At 41.8% G+C, this 15,048-nt stretch overlaps 1 protein-coding gene across 7 annotated transcripts in view; it reads right to left on the bottom strand.

Moving 5' to 3' along the window:
- The window catches only part of KANK1 (KN motif and ankyrin repeat domains 1), a 255,581-nt gene that overhangs the window by 112,100 nt on the left and 128,433 nt on the right, over positions 1-15,048 (bottom strand). The window contains exon 1 of one of the 7 annotated variants that reach the window (XM_040357133.1): positions 8,185-8,207. The exons of 5 other annotated variants lie outside the window; for them this stretch is intronic. The gene's annotated coding sequence lies outside the window, so the exon portion shown is untranslated. Of the gene's footprint in view, positions 1-2,253; positions 2,276-8,184; positions 8,208-15,048 lie in introns of those variants that run through there. One more of the 7 variants, XM_040357125.1, reaches the window with a different exon arrangement.

Raw genomic sequence — 15,048 nt, 5'->3', positions numbered from 1 at the left:
GACCATCAGTGGTCCACGGACCACTAGTTGGTGACCACTTCCCTAGAGAATCATTGGTTACTATGGTGCTAGTGACACCTTAGCAACACATGATGCTGATGCAGGGCAAACTGGGTCCTGTGCTCGTGCACCCTGGGGTAACCTAAGTGGCACCTTGGTTGAGAAACACTGCACTAAGGGCCCATTCACACTATATGAGCTGGGATGAATTGCTCAATGCATTTCCAACACATGGACACTATAAATACAAAGCTTCACGATTAGGGTAGTTCCTACCATTGTGTTGTGCCATATGCACAGCATGCTCTATTTTTATTCAGCTCAACACATCTTGATGTCATGTGCATTAAGTTTTAAGCTGGCCATAGATGATCGAAATTCGGCTGGTTCAGCAGGAACCAGATACATTTTGATTCATCTATGGGCAGGTTGGTTGCACCAAAGACAATCCATTAATCAACTTCAGTACAACCAGCTTGTTTTTTTTCCTGTACAATCACCACCGGTGGTTAAAGCCGTCGGCTGTGATCATTGTATTCTGATGTCTGGGAAATCTCCCGTGATCAGAACACAACAGCGCAGCAGGAGGGATTCCCCCATCAACGCTGTGTCGCTGGGGAAATGGAGCAAGAAAACTGCATATTCTATGGCCAGCCTTACTAAAAATAAAGAATCCTTTTAATAAAGCATATTAAAAAACAAAAAAAAACACATCTCATGGAAATTAATGCAACACAGTTCAACAGGTCAGTGTGGGGTTGATTTATTAAAAGTGAACAGTGCAAAATCTGGTGCAGCTCAGCATAGAAATCATCTTCCATGTTTTATTGTTAAAGTTTAAGACTTTGACGCTGGGCCCGGGGCCACCTTAGCCCTAAAGCGCCGCTCATTTTAGGGGTGCTTTACTGCTGTTTAAGGCTTTTTGGCCACTAGCAGGGCGCTTTTAACCCCAAAAAAAGGGGGTTAAAAACTCCCGTTTTGCAGCGCTTTCAAAGCGATGCCCATTCATTCCAATGGGCAGGGGCGTTGTGGGAGCACTATACACAGCGCTCCCAACCCGCCCCAAAGATGCTGCTTGCAAGATTTTTTTTTTCCCATCCCGCAAGCGCCCCAGTGTAAAAATAGAATAGCCCCTCAAGGCTTGAAAACTCTTCCAGAGTAATTCTCACAAAGCAGCTACATTTTATTACTTTTTTTTTAGCTTAGTCGGTACTAGTTCCCAGTATAGCCTTATACCTCCCCCCTCAAGTTTTGTTTCACAGTGACACCAAGTGGATATAAAATCAGTAACAAAAAGTATATGAATTTAAAAATAAAAAAAGGGACTGAAATAAATACAGTAAAACTTTGGTATGAGAGTAACTTGGTTTGAGAGCGTTTTGCAAGACAAGCAACATTTTTTAATACATTTTGCCTTGATATACAAGCCACGTTTTGATATAAGAGTAGCATCATGTCACAACGGAGTAGGAAAAAAATAAGAGAGAGGAGCCTCTAAGAGCCCATTCACACAGGGGCGACAGCTGCCTGACAAGTCACGTCCTGCTCTATTGAATAGAACTGTTCTAATAGGAGAGATGCAAGTCGCTCCGACTTAGAAAAAGCTTCTTGTATGACTTTAAGGGCGACTTGCATTGACTTCTATACAGAAGTCATTTTGCAAGTCGCCTCTGAAGTCGACTTCAGGTTGCCTTGCCGAGTCGCCCCCAAAATCGTGCCGCCCCTGTGTGAATGGGTTCTAAGTGTAGCAATATGGTTACATGTAATGAAGGTACAACATTTAGCAACTTATTGCTACACTTAGAGGTGCCTTCTCTTCTCTTTTATACCCACTAAAAAAAAATGCTTTGATATACAAGTGCTTTGGATTACAAGCATGTTTGTGTTACGAATTATGCTCGCAAACCAAGGTTTTACTGTATACTGGCAATTACCTTTCAAGCCAATATTATTTAAATGGACCAGAGAAGCAGTAGAAGGACCATTTTTTTTAAAAAAGTATTCCCGACTTGAAAGAACTATGGGGTCACAGCTGACCTCCTATTGAAAATGCTAGTTGCCTGGCTGAGCAGCTTAAATTGTCTAGGAGACATGCCTTCCTTAGGAGCCTGCTGAGCCCACACAACGCAAAGCCCCATGTATTTTTGCATACTGAAAATCTAGAACACACACAAGCATTTAATATATAAAAATTTGCCAGTTCATCAATAAACTCCTGTAAATATTACATGTAGTTAATAAAAACATACATACAGTATGTAAATGTATCATTCACAGTTCCATAGAAAGCTTCCTTGCAGTAGAACGCGCACAAGTCAAGAAAGAATGTACATAGTGAAGGAGCTTAGGTATTCTGGATCTGACTCTGCACTGGAATCCTATAGGAACCATGTTCAGACGCCCTTCTCAGCTCTGTCATTACATGCTAATGTCATACCTGCATGCTAATGTTGAGATTTATTGTCTAGAGGGCAAATGCAGGACAAGCAGGGACTGGCTCAATGTTATTGCAGCTTTCTGTTAAAGGTTTGTATTTTTAGTGGGCAGACTGGAAATCAAAACAGTGCAGGATCATTTTACTGGTGTAGCACCATTATTCATTTTAAAGTGTAGAAAAATCATCCTAGCCAAAAAAACGGAGGCCTTATTCTCATTTGGGCAATTGCGCGATTCTACCCGCAATTCCAAATCATGGCGTGAAGTGGGTTTGATATTTTCAATTCCAGATGAATGGTCTACAAATGTGGTGTTACGGCAGAAACCGTGAGAATCGTGGCAAAGCATGTGGCCAAAATGTGGTCCCTATGCTTCTTTGTCACAACAAACGTACATAGGGCAGCCCATTCAAGTGATTAGATAGCATTCCAAGTGAATTTTTACTTTGTTTTAATTCACTCACTAAGATAAGTGAAAATTCACTTTGAAATGGAACATGCTTTATTTCTTTAGTAAGCAAGGGTCATTGGCCACCTCATCTGATGCCGGTTAGAGCTTTTTTTCTCAGAAAATAGGTGCAGGAACTCAACCACGACCCCGTTCAGATTTCAAAAAAAGAGTAGAAGGGTCTTAAAGGGGCATTAAATACCAGGATTGCATTACATACAGAGTGCAGAGTCCAGGGGGGTTACACACAGAGTGCAGAGCTGTCACTTGTAAACACAGAAACTAGACTTCTGTGTTTTCAATTATATGGCAGCTTATCAATTCTCAGATGTGATGGCTGCATTAGTTTTCTTTTTTATGCTTTCCCCCCTCCCCCTCTACTTTTTATCTCCAGCAAGTCTTTTTTTTTTAAAGAACAAGCTTTATTTCAGATGTATTAGGGTACAATAGTGGTGTATTTTGGCTATGTTTTGCCCTGGGCAAGACTAAAAACTTGAGTGGCCACCCCCCCCCTTGCCCCCCCCCCCCCTTAATAATTGAGAAAAGAGAATAAAACGCTCCAGCGTTTTGGAGCTTCAAGCTACAAAACGCTGAGGTGTGAATGGGGCCTAACACTGTTGCTGTCCAAAAGGGCCCCCAGTGCTCATGCATCCAGAGTGGGGGCACTCCACTACAGGAGATGTGTTACTGGCCAGGTGAAAAAAGCCTAAGAAATAAAACAAATGCAGCCACCACATCTAAAAAGGATTGGTAAGCTGCAATATATTACATTTTTAATTTTGGGCTTTAATGGCAGTGCACATTAGTTGTGAGCATGTGCACTGGTCAAAGGACACTACACATCCAATCCTAAAAAGGAGCAAGCAAGAGAGGGTGGCTACATTCCTAAATACAGTGGGACCATGGAGAATAAATGTAGTCACCTTATAACAGGAAGTCAGATCACAGCAACATAAAGGGATTTGGAGGAGGCGGAGAGCAATAGAAAGTACTTTTAGGAGTTAAGTATACAGACTTGAATAGAATCTTCTTTTTTTTTATCCAAAATGTAGTCTCACTTTTTTGGAATTGATCATTATAAAATAAAATAAATCACAGTTTCTTCAGTTGTTTGCTGGTTACCTTTTTGCTTTGCTTATTTGAAATTGTAAAACAAAGCCTCAAGCTATAAAGCTGTTAAACCCACATTCCATGTAAAATAGAAAAAAAAGTCACATGCTGGGAACAAGGCCGTAGCTAGGCAGCGACGTGCTAAAGCCAAGGTGTGCACATGACCAGAAATCTCTGCACACGTGACGCACGGCTCACCTATCCAAAGGTCACCTCGCTTACAACGCAGAGTAACTGGTGTTCTAGTAACACGACGAGGACATACAAAAGCAAAAACAACCAACAAGACCAATGCTTTTATTGTATGTCCAACCATGCTTCCTGTGATTCTCCTAATGAAAGGAAATTCTGCAATTCCTAAAACATCACCTTTCAATGTTATAAGGTTTGAGAACCCCTTTGAAAAAAAAATATAAAAAATTAAGATACTGGAGCAGACGTACAACAAGACCAGAAAATGACTACAGTGCATATTATACCAAAGTATTTAAGGAGGTTGTTAACCCCAGACATGAAATACAAACAGAGCATATCCCTCTATAGGGTGTGCTTGTCTTAATCCAGAACACCAAGTGTCATTTCTGTCTGTTGCTTCATTCCTCCGATACCAGCATGAGTCACTTCTGACAAGTTTTCCTGACACCAAGAGAATAAAGGTGACAGGGGAGGGACCTCTAGCAAACAGCCTTTGATTGACAGCCTCAGATTTGTTCCTTTGAGCTGTGTGAAGTGGGTGTGTCACTTCCCTCCAATCAGCACTCCTCACTGAGCTCTGCAGTGTGTAACTTCAGCTCCCCTGCTTTCTGAAAGCTTTAAAGGATCACTAAAGGAAAACATTTTTTTTGCAGAAATGACTGTTTACAGGGTATAGAGACATAAAAGTTAACCGATTCCTTTTAAAAATGATTAAAAATAGATAAAAATCAATCATATAATGTGCCTTTAGTTTCACTTTCGTTTTTAAACTGGTTTCATGTTTCTGTAAAGTAGAGAGAGACACAGAACAAAAACAAACAAATCCAGGGCAGTGTTTTGTTTTTAAAATGAATCCGATTGGTTCTGAGGAGTTTTAGACACACAGCTTGGACCACAGTGAGAAGCTGCCATGAGATTTTTCATAAGGAGCCAGACAAGCAGGAAGTGTGGAGATCACAGCAGAATTACAGCTACTTCAAAGCAAAAACGAACAATGAGGACATGAAACCAGGACTGCAGTAAGGTAAAGGAAGCTATTTAGCTAAAAAAAATATTTTCCTTTAGTGATCCTTTAAGTTCTGCACTTTGAACAGCTGTAGCATAGAAAATACTACAGATACAGAGGTACAACTTATGTCATCTTTGTGTATCACCTAAGGGCAGTCACTTCACTGGAAGGGTTTACAGCCACAGCCACAAATCACCAGTACAAACATAACATATTATGCATTTCACAAATAGGCATCAGTACTGTACAGTTTTCATTAGCAATCATTTCCTATTTACTAGTATCTGAAATATATAGCGTTGTGGCCTATGATTTAGCCAGTGGCGGCCCATCCAGTAAGGGCGCCACCCCCTCTATTCTCACCACCCCCATACGAATAATGGATAGATTCATCCATGGCCACCGCAGCCACCCCCTATTCAGGCGTCCGCCCCTTTCAGGACACTGGGCGTCTGAATTACAGCAGCAGGGGTTTGTTTAAAGCACCTGATTAGAGCCATAGGCGCTAATAGGCTTCAAAATAGGGTGGCTCGTTGTCAAGAGCGTTGCGCAATGAGCCCAACCAAGTGTTACTAGTTTTCTGATTGTCTGAAAAGAGAAGACTCCAGATTGGCTGCCGAGAAGGAGGGAGGAAATGGAAGCCGCTGCTGTGGAAAGCAGGGGAACGGGAGGCTGCTGCCGAGCATGGGAAGCCATAATGGGGCAGGTGCAAACGCTGGGGGGGTTTGGTGTTGGTGGCATACTCTTTGCTCCCCCCCCAAAAAAAAAAAAAAAATCACTGGCCGCCACTGCATTTAACCATGTTTAATGTTGTTAGCTTTGTAACTCGGAGGGCAAATTCACCAAATGGTGTCACTGAAATGAAATACCATGACAGTCTGGAGGGAGGGTAGTGTTAAATGTATCAATAGATTTAAATACACTAAATGTTCTTTATTGTGTACTGCCTATGTTGACAGTTCTATTTTGTACTGTGTTGTGCTACCCAACAATGTCTTACCTTGTTGTTCAAAATCTTAATAAAAAAAGGATTGACACAGATTTAAATACACTAACAAATTGAAGCCAAACGCCAGCTCATACTTTATAATCGGTTAAAGTAAACAGTTTTTCTCCTTTTGGGATAAAAGGTTTTACATGAATAAATAAAAGCTGGTTATTTTAACCTCTTCCCACTGGCTGTATGCATGTATCGGCTTTATTACCAAGAGGCAGCATACAGTATATACAATCACAACGGTCACATGATTGGAATACTCGCTTTTGCCTCCTGGCATTTAGACACTCTTAAAGGGCCGGGAGGCAGTGGCGGGAAGAAGTTAATCACCTCTCCAGTGTTAAATGGTTTAGCTCAGGGCTCGACAAATCCCGATCGCCATGGCGACTAGAAATAGTGTCCTGGCGACTTGGCTTGGAAGGTGGGCATCTGGTGGTCAGCCGTTGGTATTACAAGTTATTACCACCAGATGTGTGAGCTGGCACCATCTGGTGGTGGCCATTGGTATTACAAGTTAAGCATTACAAGTTAAATAGCAATTCTAATGTAATTTTTCACTATTTTCACTGCCATCTTCTTCCCTCTAATTAGAACCCCCAAACATTATATATATTTTTTATCTTAACACCCTAGAGCAGGGATAGGCAATTAGCGGACCTCCAGCTGTTGCAAAACTACAAGTCCCATCATGCCTTTGCCTCTGGGTGTCATGTTTGTGGCTGTCAGAGTCTTGCTATGCCACATGGGACTTGTAGTTCTGCAACAGCTAGAGGTCCGCTAATTGCATATCAGTGCCCTAGAGAATAAAATGGCGATCGTTGCAATACTTTGTCACGCCGTATTTGCGCAGCTGTCTTACAAGCGCACTTTTTTGGGAAAAAATTACACTTTTTTAAATTAAAAAATAAGACAACAGTAAAGTTATCCCCATTTTTTTTTATTATGAAAGATAATGTTACGCCAAGTAAATTCATACCCAACATGTCACGCTTCAAAATTGCGCCCGATTGTGGAATGCCGACAAACTTTTACCCTTTAAAATCTTCATAGGCGACGTTTAAAAAAAAATCTACAGGTTGCATGTTTTGAGTTACAGAGGAGGACTAGGGCTAGAATTATTGCTCTCGCTCTACCAATCGTGGCGATACCTCACGCATGGTTTGAACACCGTTTACATATGCGGGCGCTGCTCACGTATGTGTTTGCTTCTGCGCGCAAGCTCGTCGGGACGGGGTGCGTTTTCTGGCTCCTAACTTTTTTAGCTGGCTCCTAGATTCCAAGCAAATTTGTCAAACCCTGGTTTATCTCATCTCTGTAAATCAGGGGTCTCAAACTGACGGCCCTCCAGCTGTTGCAAAACTACAAGTCCCATGAGGCATTGCAAGGCTGACGGTTACTAGCATGACTCCCACAGGCAAAGGGACAATGGGGCTTGTAGTTTCGGAACAGCTGGAGGGCTGACACTTTGAGACACCTGCTGTAAACCAATACATTCTGCTGGAGAGCTTGTGGAAAAAACAACAGACTTCCTGGCTGTATCACTGGATGAAAACAGAAAAAAGAAAGCATCAAAAAGGAAACAAAAAGTGGCAGTATCGTAGTGGTTTATCTCGATTATTGCGATCTGAAAACCTAAAATAAAAAAAAAAAATAAACAAATGCACTAATACACCTAAGGATTTGTAAGCTGCAATATAATAAATGTTTGCTTTTGGGTTTAATACAGGTTTAAAATTCAGAAATTAAAACTTTTATTCTAAAAATCTTTAATTGCTAACATTCCTAACATATTGTGTGTTTTATTTTATTTTTTCTGAATCCATATTTTAGGTACTGAGCTGTACTGTTTTGTTCTCTGCCTCATGTACTGATATGGATTGAAGCTTTTTGTAATGAAAGTAATATTTTGCATATGAAGTGCACTAATCAAGGCACAATATCAAAGAGCAAGCATTATCCACAATCCAGCAAAAGATCACAGAAATTTTACTTGTAATCCATCAATGTTGGGATCCTTTTTCTCCATGGCGTACCAACACATGCAATCTTATTTCCTGCCAGCAGAGGTCACCACTCCATCATACTAAGGTACACAAAAATAACTGCATGTTGTAAACCAGGAATTTTCATCTCCAACAAACTGTATCAATACACAATACTGTTCTAGAGAAAGGCAAAAGAAAAACATTGTAAATACAATTCTAATTGTTACTTCACCCAATTTATGATCTGTCTCAGCAGGACTGAATGTCAACAAAAAAACATTCACATGGGTGTATAGAATATTTTACATTAAGGCACAAGCGCTGCAAGAAAAATCTTAGCACCATACACACCCTGAATTGTTTAAAAATGTATTTGTTGGATTGGTGCAGATTACTCTTAATTATGTTTTTCTTCCTATGCCGCGTACACACGACCGTTTTTCATGACGAGAAAAATGCAATTTTTTAATTTGGTCGTGAAAAAACGGTCGTGTGTAGGCCTCAGAGCATTTTTCTCGACGTGAAAGATGGGCGATAAAAAAATTTTTTTTCAACGTTTTTCACTTTGTTTTATTTCACGTTGTACACTTTAATGAGGGGGGAAAAAAACGCACATGCTCAGAAGCAAATTATGAGACGGGAGCACTCCTTCTGGTAAAACTAGCATATGTAATGGAGATAGCACATTTGTCACGCTGTAACAGACTGAAAAGCACGAAGACTGAAAAGCGCAAATCGTCTTTCACCAAACTTAACACGCAGTAACACGAAATCAGCAAAAGCAGCCCAAAGGGTGGCGCCATTCGAATGGAACTTCCCCTTTATAGTGCCGTCATACATGTTGTAAATCACTGCGCTTTGCTCGAGAATTTTTTTTCACGATTGTGCGTATGCAAGGCAGATTTGAGAGGAATCGCGTCAAGAAAAAGGTTTTTTTTTTTCAATTACATGAATAGCGGTCCTGTGTACGCGGCATCAGTGTTTGCACCCACAATCTGTGATTTCTTCTTTTTAATAAGAGTAATTTTCTTGTAAAACATTTAAAAAATATATAGTTCTATTTTACAAGAGCCCATATTATTATTATAATATACTATATAGCTGTGCAACAAAACCAATGGTTTCTAATGTACATACCAGTGTTACTCTATATGTGTATTTGACTTAGTGACTTTTTTTTAAATAAACATGTTGTACTTACCTGCGCTATGCAATGGTTTTGCACAAAGCAGCTGCGATCCTCTTCTTATGGAGTTCCCCACTGGCGTTCCTGGCTCCTACCACCCTCCCCTCTGAGTGCCCCATAGAAAGTCGCTTACTATGGGGGCACTCATGCAGGCTCACTCCTAAGCCACACTGTGTGTGTCCATTGACGCACTCAGTGCAGCTTGGCCCCATTCCCCACCTCTCTGGATGTGGTTGCGAGAGAAAGAACGAGCGAGAAAGAACGAGCGAGAAAGAACGAGCGAGAGAGAAAGAACGAGCGAGCGAGAAAGAACGAGCGAGCGAGAAAGAACGAGCGAGCGAGAAAGAACGAGCGAGCGAGAAAGAACGAGCGAGAGAGAAAGAACGAGCGAGAAAGAACGAGCGAGCGAGAAAGAACGAGCGAGAGAGAAAGAACGAGCGAGAGAGAAAGAACGAGCGAGCGAGAAAGAACGAGCGAGAGAGAAAGAACGAGCGAGAGAGAAAGAACGAGCGAGAGAGAAAGAACGAGCGAGAAAGAACGAGCGAGCGAGAAAGAACGAGCGAGCGAGAAAGAACGAGCGAGAGAGAAAGAACGAGCGAGAGAGAAAGAACGAGCGAGCGAGAAAGAACGAGCGAGAGAGAAAGAACGAGCGAGAGAGAAAGAACGAGCGAGAGAGAAAGAACGAGCGAGCGAGAAAGAACGAGCGAGAGAGAAAGAACGAGCGAGAGAGAAAGAACGAGCGAGCGAGAAAGAACGAGCGAGAGAGAAAGAACGAGCGAAAGAGAAAGAACGAGCGAGAGAGAAAGAACGTTTTTTTCTCTTGGTGTCAGGAAAACTTGTCAGAAGCAATTCATGGTGATAGCAGAGGAATGAGGCAGTAGGCAGAAATGATAATTAGTGCTTTCAATTGAGACAAGTACACATTATAGAGGGGTATACTTTGTTCATATTTCATGAAAGTAGTGTATATGCATGGATTATCTTTTATGAATAAGGATATTAAGAATAAGGATATCATTTAGTGCCACTTTATTAGTAGACTTTTATAAAATACCCAGTTCAAGGAATCTGTAGAAAAGCCTTTATCTGGCCTTTTTATCCTTCAAACAGAAGTATTTTTTTTTTTAATTCATACTTACCTAGGTGGATGCAGCTTCAGACCGATGATGCATCTGTCCCCCACCATCTCTACACCAAGAACCAAGCTACCAAACATTGCCGATGGCTTGGTTCTTACAGATCCCTAGAGGAGAGCTGCTGCCCGTCAGTCAGCATCTCTCCTCTCTGCTTCTCCACGCTCACTGAAGTGATGAGCTGTGGAGAGGCGGGGAGTTGCAGTCTCATCACCTCGCTGTGCCGCTTAGACCAACATAAGTCAAGGCAGCTGGCGGATCCCCACTTGGGAAGTCGGGATGACGCGCTGCCTCAACTGATTGCAGTGACATCTGCAGAGAACAGATTTCAGACCGCTCTCTGCTGAAGACAGGTCACAGGAGAGCAAAACTAATAGCTCTTCTGGGACCGAGAGGAGAAACCCAGCCTAAAAAGCTCAGGCTGTACTTCTCCTTTCAGGGAACCATTACAAAAATGTTTTCCCGGGATCACATGCCAGACAAAGGGGTCCTGCGTGGCTCCGGACCATTGCACTTGTTCTTTGATGATGTGATCATTTTGCAATAAATGCTTTGGACTACATCTGAAGATCTATGGTGTGCTGGCGAGTATTTGCATTGATTCTTGATATATCCAGTAGGTAATCGCTATAGCACCCATTATTGATAAGCCTGATGCAGGAAAGTGTGCAATGGGAATATAGAGAAGACCAAGTTTTCCCATGGACATTTTTCCTATGGCATCTGTGGATCTCATCATGGGTACTTTTGACCTCTAGTAGCATCTCCAACTAATGCCCTCCTTACCTAGCTAGCTACTATGTTCTAGGCAAAGTTCCTTTCATTTTTTTTTTTTCAAAGCTGAAATGTTGTATTTTTTATTATTTTTGTAAGAATTTAGTAAAATTATTCCCTCAGTGCTTTCTTCATACCCAATGGATATTGTCCTGAGTGGCTATCTTCCGGAACTGTGAGAGTTAAAGCGGGGGTTCACCCTATCGACGGGAAAAAAAAAAAAAAAATATTTTACCTTAAAATCAGGCATTGTAGCGCGAGCTACAGTATGCCTGTCCCGAATTTTTTACCGCCGTACTCACCTTGTAGTCGTCCATCGAAGATTCCGGGGAATGGGCGTGCCTATGGAGACGGAGGATGATTGACGGCCGGCTCTGGCGCGTCACGCTTCTCCGGAAATAGCCGAAATAGGCTTGGTCTTCACGGCGCGTGCGCATAGCCTGTGCGCAGGCGCCGTGAAGAGCCGAGACCTACTCCGGCTGTCTTCGGGGAGAGTGACGTGCCAGGGCCGGCCGTCAATCATCCTCCCTCTCCATAGGCATGCCCATTCCCCGCGGGAGCCGGAATCTACGATGGACGACTACAAGGTGAGTACGGGGTTAAAAAAATCGGGACAGGCATACTGTAGCTCGCGCTACAATGCCTGTCTCGATGGTAAAATGTGTCGGGGGGGGGTGAACTACCGCTTTAATAGCTGCTGCTTTTAATCCCTCCTTTTGCCCTCACCAACATTCACAGTTTGTACCACTATTCTCTCACAATGCATGGACAGTGGAGATCCTGTTTTTCAACCCCTCCTCCTCCATTAAATGAAATGCATTGTGGGAGAACAGTAATACCAATTTTGTGAATCAAGGGGGCAGGAGGAGGTGCAGGCGAGCTGCAAATATTTTCAGACTAAGCAGTGGCGGCTGTTAACACTCATAGCCCCAAAAGATAGCCGCTAAGGGCATCATCTGGCCCTATGAAGGGAAGATTTTAAGAAGCAGCAGCCTGCAGGAAAAAGGACACATACCATTGCACATAACATACAATTTGAACAACTATGTAGATTGTTTTTCCATGTTGACTTTGTGGAATGTTTTGTATCAAATGGTGACATAAGATCCCATTTAAAACCATGATTTTTGCTTAACACTTGTGTATTGAGCTTTTTGGCTTGATGCTTTTTATAAACAGTACTTTAATATGCACCATATTTAAATCCTTATATGCACAAGACCCAAAAGCAGACAAGTAACAAGCTGTAATTATCCTACAAACCTTAAAGTGCCACAAAACTTTGGTTTAAAAATTATATACACCTTCTAATCTCAGGAGATTTGGTGTGGTCACTTTTGTTCTGGTCGGTGTTGGAGTGAAAACGGTTCCTGGAGACCTGCAGTGCAAGGATCTCCCTGCTTTTGCTCCTTTGTCCTCTAAGGAAGCAAAAGCTTTATTTCCTCAACACAGGGGTCTCAAACTGGTGGCCCTCCAGCTGTTGCGAAACTACAAGTCGCATCATGCCTCTGCCTAAGGGAGTCATGCTTGTAACTGTCAGCCTTGCAATGCCTCATGGGAATTGTAGTTCTGCAACAGCTGGAGGGCTGCCAGTTTGAGACCCCTGCCTTAACAAGATTGCCACCCCCACCCACACACATTGCATAACAAGGCATAGCAAGTCAGTATTAGAGAAAAGATCATCTGCAAGGAGCCCACAAGCAATACTGGGGGCCAGTCCTTTTCCCTCGGCTTGCCTTTTTTGAGGCACAGCTCAGGTCCTCTATTTCTACAGGTATTGTTATTAAGACAATGTCTACTAATCTGCAAGTCTGGAAACCTGATGGATATTCATGCAAACTAGATTTTTTATATAATGGACTAGTGCAAATAACACATACTGTCTGTAATGTAAGCCTGGCCATACATTATACAAATTTTCCTATTAAATTTCCCTTTAGAGATTTACCAAAAAAAAAATTAAAACATGAGGTCAAAACCAGACACTTTCAATATGTATGCAGTCAGACAGGCCCTTACACTACATATTTGAAGGGAAATCTAAAAAAAATAAAAACTTGAATAGGAAAATTGTATAATGCATGGCCAGCCTTAAAGTTGCAGGCAAATATGCAGCAAAGGAATCCGTTAAAGCCAATGTGTGATGTTGTCTTTGTTCCATTAGTTCAGGTCAAGGGGAATTTAATTTCAATTTGCATCTTTAGACTCGTTTTTGATCGGCTGAAAGAATGAGGAATCTAAAGCTCCCATGTGACATGGGTTCTTTATGGCAATCATCCATATCAATAACCTCCAGTGTTCACCTTAATTACAGGAGAATTTAATACATGCAGAAAACCCAGAAATATTTCCAAATGTGTGCCAAATTATAGTTGTTGCCCTTCTTCAATTATAGTTATTATATTGTTGCCCTTCTAAATTTAGCTACAAGCACTTGAAATGTCTTGGTAAAGAAAATGTGTTTGTCCAATTAATGTGCACATTGTATGTTGAGTACTGCGTTTTCCGATTGGAGAGGGAGTTAAAGCCTAATGCATGGTAGGTATGCATGTACAGAAGACAAAATGGCCTGGTAGTTAGGATTGTTTTTTTTTTTTTTTTTACAGATTCCCAACTGTCATTTGTGTGGTCTTTTAACTATTAAATTAACATGCCTGTGTACCTTCCTAGTTTATGGCAAACAAACAGTTGGCAGAAACTGGAACTGAGTGGCAGGGAAAGCACGGTCACCTGATCTGATGGAGGTGGCCAAAGTACAGTTTAGGTGGTGGTGGGGTAGGCTGCCCTGAATAAATTTGTTTTAAAGGATTGTTTAAATGCGAACAGGGTAAGAGTTAACCTGACATACTGGGGTAGGGAGTTCCAGAGGATGGTAAAGGTTCTGGAGAAGTCCTGGAGGCTAGTATGGGAGGGAAATAAAATAAGAGAGCAAGATGTCTTGGGAAGAGTGGAGAAGACAATTTGGGCAATATCCACAGATGAGGTTGGTGATGTAGCTGGGAGTAGTGTTGTGGATTTTTTTTATATGCTGGTGGTTGTTTAGTATTTTGCTTGTTTTTTTACATTGGGCTAGTGGAAGCCAGTCAAGGGATTGCCAGATAGGGGCAGCAGGTACGAATGACTGAAGAGGGGATAGTCTGTGTAAAAGGTAGGCCAGTGAAGAGAAAGTTGCAGTAGTCAAGGCGGGAAATAACCAAAGAGTGAATAAGTTGTTTTGTGGTGTAGTTTGTTTAGAAGGGGCAAATTGAGGAAATGTTGCAGAGGTAAAGGCAGCAAGCCTCATACACCTGGCAGAATGTCGGGAGACATTTGTTGGTTAAAAAAAAAAAAAAAAAGCTGACAGTTATTCCAGGATGGGGGGCGTCCCCCTGTCAAAACACAACAGCTCAGTGGGGGAGATCACCTAAATAACCGTGCAAGGTTAGTACAGCGTCTCCGACCGGAGCAGTCTGTTTTTATTCATGCACGGAAAAAAAAAAAGAAAAAAAAAACTGTTGTGTGTACAAGGCTTTAGCCAGTGATTGGATGTGGGGCCTGAGGGAGAGGTCAGAGTCTAGGGTTATACCTAGCACCCTAAAATGTGTAGAGGGACCAATAATTGTACTATTGATCTCAATAGTGAAGTCAACTATAGGACTTAAAACCAAATACACTATTGGCAAATGAGATTTTGAATCCATCTAGCCAAAAGTAGTATTTTTTGAGGGACTCTAGCAATAAGGCCTGCCTTCCATAGTGTTTGCCCCTTTTGAAGCTTTCAGTATCCTTATTTCTGA

Source organism: Rana temporaria, chromosome 1 (genome assembly GCF_905171775.1).
Source record: "Rana temporaria chromosome 1, aRanTem1.1, whole genome shotgun sequence".
Taxonomy (NCBI): Eukaryota; Metazoa; Chordata; class Amphibia; order Anura; family Ranidae; genus Rana; species Rana temporaria.
This window is presented reverse-complemented; position numbering and strand designations above follow the sequence as displayed.